The sequence below is a fragment of the Vigna unguiculata genome, unplaced genomic scaffold (assembly GCF_037176805.1).
Source record: "Vigna unguiculata cultivar grain cowpea cultivar isolate G323 ecotype 2 unplaced genomic scaffold, ASM3717680v1 ptg000206l, whole genome shotgun sequence".
Classification (NCBI taxonomy): Eukaryota; Viridiplantae; Streptophyta; class Magnoliopsida; order Fabales; family Fabaceae; genus Vigna; species Vigna unguiculata.
Window position 1 is genome coordinate 1 of NW_028196843.1, and position 10,943 is coordinate 10,943.

The window sequence follows — 10,943 nt, forward strand, 5'->3', positions numbered from 1 at the left end:
TCGTGTACAAACCAGTGCAGACGAAGTAACACGAATATCTCCGGTAGTCAGTCTATTTCCATCAGCCGGCCGGTGGGAGCGAGAAGTTTGGGATATGTTTGGTGTTTCTTCCATCAATCATCCGGATCTACGCCGTATATCAACAGATTATGGTTTCGAGGGTCATCCATTACGAAAGACCTTCCTCTTAGTGGATATGTAGAAGTACGCTATGATGATCCAGAGAAACGTGTGGTTTCTGAACCCATTGAGATGACCCAAGAATTTCGCTATTTCGATTTTGCTAGTCCTTGGGAACAGCGTAGCGACGGATAATTCAGAATCAGAATAGGTCCAGCTCTATAGGATAGGGGGACAAATCAATAGGAAATGCTATTTGCTTTGTAAGAAGAAGAATCAACTTCTATGAAATGAAAGAGTTCGCGGGAATTGTCTTGATCGTCGGAAATAGTAGTCAGAAGTGTTATCGAACGATTCCTGCAATTCTTCCCAGTATGTCATGAGTAAAGAATCCAGCTACAAGTCTCGATCTATACAAAACGCACTGGGTTTTTGTGTTTCTTTCGGTTTCATTGATAGCAGAAGAGCCTGACTCTATAGGATAGGGGCACTAGCGCTTTATTTAAAAAAAAAAGTAAAGGGGCCACGTAACGTAATAGGCTGCTATTCTAGGCTCGCTTCGCTTCTTCAAGCTCCGCCCCTTATTGGAAAACGAAAGCGCTAACGCGCCCTTATATTTATTATTTTTTTTAGTAAAGCAAAGCAACCTTTCGCGCCAGGCGCTCACGTTGTCGTCTGGGTGGAAGCTGGCGGCAGGGCTTGCTTAACCGTATATATGGAATCGGGACTCGCCCTGGATCTCCGAATAGCCTCACCTGAAACTGGTAGACACACTGAGCCACCACGTACCCCTCTCGCCCGTCGTATGCTATGGATGGTCACACTAGCCCCTCGATGGCATGGCGTTCCCATTGACTGTTCCTGAGGTCATTCTTAAGGGAGATCCTTAATCCTGGAAAGAAGGAAAGGCATCAATCCAGACCGGCCGGCAGCACCCGAAAAAAAAGGAAAAAGCCCTTTATCGGTATCGGATTCGAACCGATGTTGCCTATTTCTTAAGGGCGAACTGATCGACTTGCATGTGTTAAGCATCTTTCTCAAAGTAGCATGATTGACCTTCCTCTTTCTCTTACTTAGATAGAGGAGAGAGCACGTAGACTTTCTTTTCTACGATCTTTCTTCTCTATTTTTTTTATTCTTCCTTGGCCGTGTGGAACATGGATTAGCATTATGTCATTCCTACTAGTGATCACCCATCCAGGATTTGAAGAAGAAGCGCCATAGGAGGACTTCGAGATCAAATATAAGATGTTTCTTTCCATTCCTCGCGAGCCACTTATTTCTCCGAAACAAGAGAGAAAAGTGATTTTCCTCCTTTTTCCCAATAAGTCGACGGCGTTACACCATTGGGATACTTCGAATAAACTAGAGTACATATAGGATACACCGGTGCTAAAACCTTTTCTAAAGATATCTTCCAAACTCTTGGGGTCGCTGTCGCCTTTGGCTCGATCTACTTCGGGGGTTCCCTCCGCTCCGTCCATCTTGGACGTGACTTTGGATTCCCCTTATCCTTAAGTGGTTGCGGCACGATCTCGTATGAAAGCGGCGTGCATCGCAATGTATAGGGGTTGTCATTTTGTTGTAAAAATGATATAGTCGACTTAAGATTACCTTGCCGTAACCAGAGAATTCAAAAGAATATTATAAGCAGTAATAACAGACAACAACCCCCCAATAGAAGAATGATAAGGGGCAGTAACGTATTAAGTTGATTCAATATTTGGGTTAGTTCCGCAGCTCTTACAGAGAATTCCATATATTATGAATAATAAATTGTTTTCCTCTGCCTCCAAAAAAAAAGAGGGAGACTTCTTCGAGTAGTGACGAACGAAAGTTAGATGTGGTTGTTGACCAAAAAAACATGGGAGTCGAAAGGCATCGCTTGGGTCGAGTTAAGTAAAGACTGACTATAATTAAATTGCTGAACACTTTCAATATCTATCTTTTACGTATAAATCAAAGACAGTTCAATTCGATCTTAGCCGATCTCAGGTTACCGACTCTCCGGCCCCCTTTCGGTGCAGCACGATTGGAGAGTTCTATGGGCCCGCCGCTTTCTCAATCCATAAACTTTAATTAAAGATTATATTATAGGATATAATCTTCTTCTCTTATATGTAATTTCTTTGAAATTCAATTGCTTGCTTCAGTATGAAAAAACCCAAGCCTACATGAACCATCAAATACAAAGAAAGTCCTACAAATTAAGACTTGGGCCTGTCAAGCCTGCTTTCAGTGGCAGTTGGAAAAGGCCAAGAAGCTAGGGAAAGTCAGTCGAAAGCAATAGCACAGTTCGAAAGCCTTGAAGGAAAGAGTTGAGAACCTCTAAGTGATCCATCGATGCCAACCAGTCAAAAAGAATCCCCCTACTAAGGTAGAGTTTGACTACCGATAAATAACCCTTTGTTTGGAAGACTCCTAAGTCCGGAAAGACGAGATGAAAGGTATCCTGAAACGTACAACTCCGTCGCAAGCAATAACTATATAGAATCTATTATCTCACTATGTCTCTACCTTATTCATAGGCTTACCCCGTCCCACCAAGAAAAGAAGCAAAAGCGAGAGATAACTAGCAGGGAATAGGAAGGTAGGGGTTGGTGGGGCGGCAGTTCCCGGCTAAATAAGATAAAAGATGGGCACCAGCAGCGACAAAGGAAGTTAGAGCAAATGCTGAAACGTATGCATCCGATCCTGGGACAAGGTAGTCTTTAGCAGGAAGCGAATCAACTTGAATCTCTGAGCAAGGTAGAAGAAAGTCATTCCTAAGCGACACTGCTTGAAGTTAACCTGTAAGAAGAAACTCCTTCGCTAATTCGAAAGAGAAGAGGAAGCGCAGGGAAAGCGTAACGACTTTAGAGGCAATTCCACGTTGAAGCAGGAAGTTTGAATTTAGCGAGAAGGGGGAAGTTTCCATTCGATCAATCAGCGGGTAAATTGTCTATTTACTTTCATCTCATCGTAAGCAAAAGCTTTGACTTCTGAACAACTATGAAAGACCAGTTGATGTTTGTCGTCGTAATCATTCTCGAATACCCTCGCTAGGGGTTTGAGTTCCAACTAGCAGCAAAAAGGCTTGAACACAGAACTTCGTATTACTTCAGCAATTTAGAAAAGAGACTTTTCCACGTCAACAAAGTCCAACGAATTAGCACTACATTACTTCATCGATTGAAACTCTATAAAGGAAGAAGCGAACTTCCAGCCAACTCGACCGGGAATTCCTATTTCTTTTTGTCTACTAGACATTCCACAAAGGAAAAGAATGATGAAAGGCCAGGAACAGGAAAGAGTTCCCGCCGTGCAGAATATCGGTAGCTACATCCAGGGATGGAAATTCCTCTGCGGACAAAACAATAGAAAGAGAGACAATAGGTACCCCTGATGGAAAACTTCGTACCATCCCATCTGATTCAATCGACGCCTTACTTCATTTAATAAATAAGTGGATCTTTATTTACCCTCTGGTGGTCTGTGGCTACGAGCCATTTCCTTATTCTCACGGAAGAGAGAGAAATTCTCATTGAATAGGAAGACTGCCGGCTACCCCAACTTCTTGTTATATGATTCAGATGAACAGCCAGAGGAAGCGAGAATCTCATTCTACGTAGTCGTGAGCCAATCACTTATGGTTGTTTTGATATTGATCATTGAGCAAGGCCCGGCCTGACTTAGGCTGTGACCCTTCCTATTGAAAGGGACGGAAAGCCGAAGAGAGTCGTTTACACTCAGTGAGTAGGAATTGTGGTCCTATTTCCCAGTAGCTTGAGTCGGGAAGACCCCTTGGGACTAGATGAATGACTCGTACGACATTCCTAGGAACCTGAATTTCTATATGAAATGTGGCTTGACCTATTAGTGCAGGTTACCCGATCTAATGAGAAAAGGTTCGAAAGGCGCCGTGCGTTCTGTCCTTTACCATTTTAAGGCACAAGCAAGCAGTCCCTCTTTATTAGGTCAGGTAAATAGGACTCTTTCAGGCAGTGATTAGATTACGCTTTCCAAGCAGTGGTTTTCCCTAGAATGGAAGCTTAAGGAAGATGTTTACCCTGTTCAGCTAAATACGTAAGTGATGCACTAAATCATCAATAGGCGAAGGGCCTTAAGTTAAGCAAGGAAATGAGAGTTCGGTCCCTGGTACTGTGCCTATAAAGTCTTCCTAAGGCAAGGTCTCAACGAGCCTTCACTTCGTACACCCTGAAAACAAAACGAAATCTCCGGACTCAGTCACATGCATGCAACCTGGCTTGAAAGCCGGCCAACTATCCCTCCTACCGGCTAGTTCCCTTGGTGAACGCCTTCTTCTCTAGGAAAGTTTATCACTAGGGAATTCCACTCCTAATATGCGAGCTTTGCCTTTGAAAGTGAAAGAATAGGCTGCTGGTAGGACAAAAGGCTGCTAGAATCCCTTGCTATTGCTATTGAATCCGGTGCTGATGCTCGAAATCGAAAGAAGTTAGGTTAGTGGCACTTATTTTTTCACGCTTGAACTACGGGGCAGACTAGCGGAATGGAAGTTACATCCATACGGGCTGCGCCTGTACGTAAACCCTGTTGTCTTAGGCTGTTATCGAATCCCCTTATTCATATGAGTAACTATCCAATTCCATAACAGAAAGAGATGGGACTAGAGCTTTTGGCTTTCTTCCTTCACTTCAATCAAGGATTGCTGCTAGAAGGGCTCTTGCCCATGTCTAATGCCTTATTCTATTCTATGAAGACGAAGAGCTGGTGCTATAATCAGATGTCGGGATAGCAGCTGCGAATGGGATGTGGGATAAAGAAAGGATGAATTGTCCAAAGCCATTTTTTGCCTTGATTCCCCTAGTAAAGATATACCACGCAAGGAAGAGAATAGGTAATAGGCAGCAGAGAGGGGACTGTGGCACTTTCGGATCAATGATTAGCATTCATATCCAGTGGATCAAGGGTAGGTTCTTAAAAGGCCTTCGAAAGGAAACTCCTGCAAATCCTGGAAGGATAAAAGTGTACCCTTGAGTTAAAGCGCGCCCTTGGTCCTATTGCTACTGCTTCTGATTCACTTGCCTTACCCATACCCTTCCTCTACTGCTGGTCGACTAGACTAAGTCAACTTGCTCGTGGAAAGGCAGGAGCCTGGAAGCCAGGAAGAACGAGCCCTTCAATTCTTCTATTCTGACTTATTATACAAAAGGAGCATCTCTAGTAGGGTAGACGCTCCTTTAGCCATCAATCCATAACGAGACTTAGGTGATCCCATCTCTCTTATAGAGAGGGCGAGAAAGAGCTCCATTGAGCGCCAACTCCAGCATTCACAATCTACTTCCAACCTTTCTTGGTCGAGCAAGTCCAGAACTAGGCCCTTAACAGAACCAGGACTAGCCCTTTAGAGAAAAGCGAGCAAGATCCCTTCATCGGAAGGAAAGAGGACAGCTGACTACCGCTCATGCCCCCTAGCCAATTCAAACTCAGATCCGAAGGCTGATGGGTGATTCTCTAGAAAGTATAATATGACATCACTTTTAGCTGTTGGGTACGAAACTAGACTAGGCTATGATTCACATCTCGAAAGTTCTCAGATCTGGTCTGGACCTAAGGCCTGGGACTGCTTCTTCCTTATCGCCCGAGTATTGCATCGCCTTGACTTGGAAAAAGAAATTGACCTTGAGCCTGCTAATTAAAGTAAACCTTTGCCTTTTAAAACAGCTATTGCTTGTCTTTCTAAATCATTATGAAGAGTGCCACATCTCTCGATCTCTATCTTCTTTAGCGGACATCGAGGCTTTAAGACCGATTGGCGCGTGCCCAAAAAGGGAGACCGGAGACCGCGTCTGAAGCCTTTGCCAACTTTCCGTCTAAGGCAAGAGCTGCGGAACTAAAGCACCAACGGCTCCTCTTCCGACATTGGCTACTGCTATCGGGTATGAACTTAGAAATTCAATGAAGCAGTTGATGCCCTGATCCCGGGAATAAGATAACTTTATCTTCCAGGTATTCACTCATCCCCTCTCAGTGGCAAGAGTGAGTAGATAGCAGAAGTTATTTCATTCCTCATTCCTGGGATATTCGTTAAGTTTGCCCATTAGGGGTCTTTCTCACCGGTGCTATCAATAAGAAGGAGCCTTTTCCCTGGGTAGGCTAAGCCAGAAAAGAGAGAAAGAGAATGTTAAAAGGCTACGCACCTTGGTCCAGAGCGAGGATTGGGATCAGTTTTTCCCGTTCTCTTTAGTTCTATTTGAACTAAGCCGAATCGCTATCTCTGGAACCAAAGTCGTACTCTCCTTTACTAAAGTCCTAATGTAATGCCCTTTAAACCACCAAAAGGTCCTATTCCGACAACACTGAAAAAGGGCTCTCTCCGTGTTGGTCAGTACCTTAAACTAATTAGCCATTTCCAAGCTGCTCTTTCATAAGCTGTGATGGCTCTTTTGAATAAAAGGCATAGTCTATGTAATCTTCTGCCCAGGAGCATTCGACTGAAAAAGTATGCCATTAGTAAGACTCTAAAGAATAAGCCTTAGGAGCTATGGAGTCTGGTGAGGTAGCTCTTGTCTCTTGGTCAGCTGTTTCCGCTCGAGTGAAAATGCTTGATGGGGCGAGATTTGCCTTGGGTTCGCTTTCCGGGTGAGGTTTAATAGAATAAAAAAGTAAAGTAGGACAGCGGTGACCACGAATGGCTATAGTTCGTCACTTGCGGTATAAAAAGAAGTAAGGAGCCTTGAAGATCAGCCCTAAGCTAAAGCGCTTTCTTTCTAGTTTGAGAGATGGAAATGCCTAATCAAGTAGCCAAGAATCATCGATTTCGGAGGGGAAATTAATTTAGGAAGGATCCGATCCCAAGTGACATTGAATCAGTTGGGGGTATAAGCGCTGCTATTTCAGCAGTTGGTGTTGGAGGACTGAATGCCAGTCGAAAGGCGCATCTATGACTTAATACCTAATTTGCCATAGAAGGGCTCGATCCCAGACCTAAGCGCAAGGGAATTTAGGTAGGGCTCAAGCTTTATTTCACGTAGCTGACTTTACCGTCAGCTCAATTGGAATAGTTTTTCGCTATGTTCGCAGGCAAGTGAGACGATCCATCAATGCCCTTATCTGCTTAGAAAGAACCGGTGTCATCCAAACATGGTGAAGAGGTACTGGATCAATAATAGCTGAAACTTCTACTGTACAGGGTTCGGCTTGCCCAACTGTCCAAGCTTGAGATAGATTTTATAATATGGCTTAACACAACACATGCAATTCGAACGAAGTTTTCTCGGAATGAAAGTCACTCCGTTGGGTTCAATGCCCGCTAGTCCCATGCATCCTTCCTTTCTGTTGGTCAACAACCAACCACATATCACTCACTACTCCTACATGAAGGGACTCTCTTTCTGTCCGGAGGGAATCATTCTTTCTCAATCAATCATGCCTCAACTGGATAAATTCACTTATTTCACACAATTCTTCTGGTCATGCCTTTTCCTCTTCTTGCTTTCTATTTTCTTCCACTACTTTTTTCCTTCCTTTAGGTATACAAGTGCGTCCTCTTTTGCTTCTATCTAACAAGGCCCAAGTTACAGCGGGCTCTTTCTATTATGAAATGGTTCATCTTTTTCTGTTTATTGGTTAGTTTAGTATATAGGATTTCTACCTTCTTTGATTTGATCTTTCTGTGTGCCCCGTACTTCCCCTTTCGTCCGGTGGATCCCACTCGGAAGCTTCTAACCTAACATAGGCCAAGTTCCCTACAGTAATGAGGCAGGCCCCTCCTCGGTAAGGCAAGGGGTAGATTCGCTGAGCACTCCCGGCGGTTAGGGGATATGTGGCCCATCACAACCTCAAAAGTTTTATCACAGGCGGATGAAGAAAAGCTATGGTAAAAGTCTGATGAGTGGCTGCTACGAAACCTATCCTATTTTGAAAATCAAATCCAAGACCAGATATCCCTTTTTTGAAGAGCAACAGAAAACATGCGGGGCCCTTGCGCCTGAGCGTACGGCCCATATTCTTGAGGATTTCGGGGAAAAATATGGACTGGACAAACTGCCCGAAATCCTCAATGATATGAAGACCCAGAGATTAGAAAGTCAGTATTACATGGAATCAACCTGATACGGGATCTTGGATGGAATGCTAAAATGATCAAGAAGGAGTGGTATGGTACAAATAAATAAAAATCGAAAGATTTATCGCAAGCCAATTTTGACGAATATTGAAATGAGGAGGAAGAGGTTGCCCACCCCCCTTCCTAATCCGCTCGCTTACCCGGGGGAGGCTCAAGAACCTCAGGCGGCAGCACCGGAAAATCAAGATCCTCTGATTCCCGCCCTTCACCCTCCTTTACTGGATGACACCACCCGTATAGTCGACCTCTCTTCGCGCTTAAGGACTAATTGGTTGGGTTATGTGTATGACGAAACACATATGGACTCCTTTGTTCAGACTCAACTTCAAATTGAAAAACATATCGAAGCAGCACTTGTTGAGGACGGGTATGCTCGTCAAAGTGTGTTTCAAAAAAGAGATCAGATACGGGGCTTTCTTTTTTATCCGGAGGGTCAGGCACTTTCTTTGAAAGCTTACTCTAATCATCTAACTCACTCAAATTGGAACTGTAGGTACCCGAAACAGTATTCCATATCGACAGGTCAGAAGAGCCCTTAACTACTATCATCTCTTTTTAGAAAGAAGATGATAGTAGAGTAGGGTTTTTTTCTTTTTTTTCGGTATGCCGCTCCGCCAGCAAGGAGTGCCACGCACGAGCGGAGCGAAAACTAAGCAGGGGTAATTATTCGTTGGGAGAAATCCTTTGATTGCGTATTGAATATAGATCCATGTCTTTCTTGTTCCACTAGCTAGGACAAAATTCTCATATGTCCCTTTCGTTATTACAACCTTCTTTTTTGATGTCAAAGACCAGAAGCTATGCGCTAATTCTCATTGGATCTCGGTTGTTCTTAACAGCGATGGCTATTCATTTCAGTCTTCGGGTAGCACCATTAGATCTTCAACAAGGTGGAAATTCTCGTATTCTGTATGTACATGTTCCTGCGGCTCGGATGAGTATTCTTGTTTATATCGCTACGGCTATAAACACTTTCTTATTCCTATTAACAAAACATCCCCTTTCTCTTCGCTCTTCCGGAACCGGTACAGAAATGGGTGCTTTTTTTACGTTGTTTACCTTAGTTACTGGGGGGTTTCGGGGAAGACCTATGTGGGGCACCTTTTGGGTGTGGGATGCTCGTTTAACCTCTGTATTCATCTCGTTTCTGATTTACCTGGGTGCACTGCGTTTTCAAAAGCTTCCTGTCGAACCGGCTCCTATTTCAATCCGTGCTGGACCGATCGATATACCAATAATCAAGTCTTCAGTCAACTGGTGGAATACATTACATCAACCTGGGAGCATTAGCCGATCTGGTACATCAATACATGTTCCTATGCCCATTCCAATCTTGTCTAACTTTGCTAACTTCCCCCTCTCAACCCGTATCTTGTTTGTTCTGGAAACACGTCTTCCTATTCTATCTTTTCCCGAATCTCCTTTAAGGGATGAAATAGAAGCTCGAGAAGGAATAGCAAAACCTAGTTTACTTCCCAGCTCAAACTGAACGCAAACTTATGGTTGACGCCGTAGAGAATATAAAGCCCATATGCGAAGTGGAAAAAGTACCTCTATATTTTGTGTAGACTGCTTTTTGAAAGTGAAATAGAGACTTTCACTAAAGAGTGAGATTGAGGAGGTATTCACATAAGAAAGTGGCAGTAGTGCTTTCCTATATAAGAGAAAGGCTGCTCTTACCTGGGTCTGCCTAAGCACCGGCTTTGGAGAGGTCTTTCTTTGTCTCTTTTCTGGACGGCTTACCTAAGCTTGGCACAGATGTTCGTACAATCCAATCTGTCTTTCTCTTCAAAGACAAAAGATGAATAGCTTTCCTTTCTTACTGTATTGCCTTATCCTTGATTCGGCATTACCAGCCTTAGGAATCGATCTAGATGCACCATTTCCGGTATTATAAAATAAGAAGTAATTCCTCTTTGCGTAGATGAAAAAAGGTTGGGCTACTTCCTCAATCAATGCCCGAGAGCTGCTCGAAGCAAAAACCTTATCCTAAAGTAAAGTGGCAGTAGTCTAGGCGGACACCTTTTCTTTTGCCTTACCCGCTACGCCCCCTTTCTAAGTAGCAGCTTAGGGTTTGACAAACCTTAATTCAAAAGCTGGAAACTCATATGCTAGTACACTTGCCCCATCTCCATGAAAGTCTTAGCCAGTGCTTCTTTCCGCCTTCCAACTGAATAGATTCTCTCTATCTCTATTTCACTTTCAGGGGTGAGTATTAAAACGCCATAGGAAAAGAAAGGGGTTAGCTCTTAGCTCGCTGGTAGTACTGATACAATCAATATGTACACACATATTAGGAAACTAAAAAGCAGAAAGATCCTTTCAAATCAAAAGGGGGTTGGATACTCACACTCGGGAACTTTTCCCAATCTCTCTTCAAACTTACCTTTTAATTAAGGTTAGAACCTTCCTAAAATTCAGGAGTTTCCAGCTATGCCGCACTCTCAAATCCACTCAAAAAAGCATAGCGAGAGATAGCAGCTTCTGATTCCGGAGATTCTATCTAGGTTCTAGTTAAACTCCCTGGTTATAGGGGCTTCTAATAGTACTAGGAAAAGAAAAGGAGTCTTGTATATCGTATCCTAGTACAGGAAAGAAAGATGTTATAAAACAGTCAAGATTATATGTTAGTACTCCAGGTACTCTCTTATTCGAGACGAGAATAGGCCCAACTCGCCTGCATCGACAGCAAAGGAAACTGGCAGGGAAATAGATGCCCCATTTTTTCTCCAAG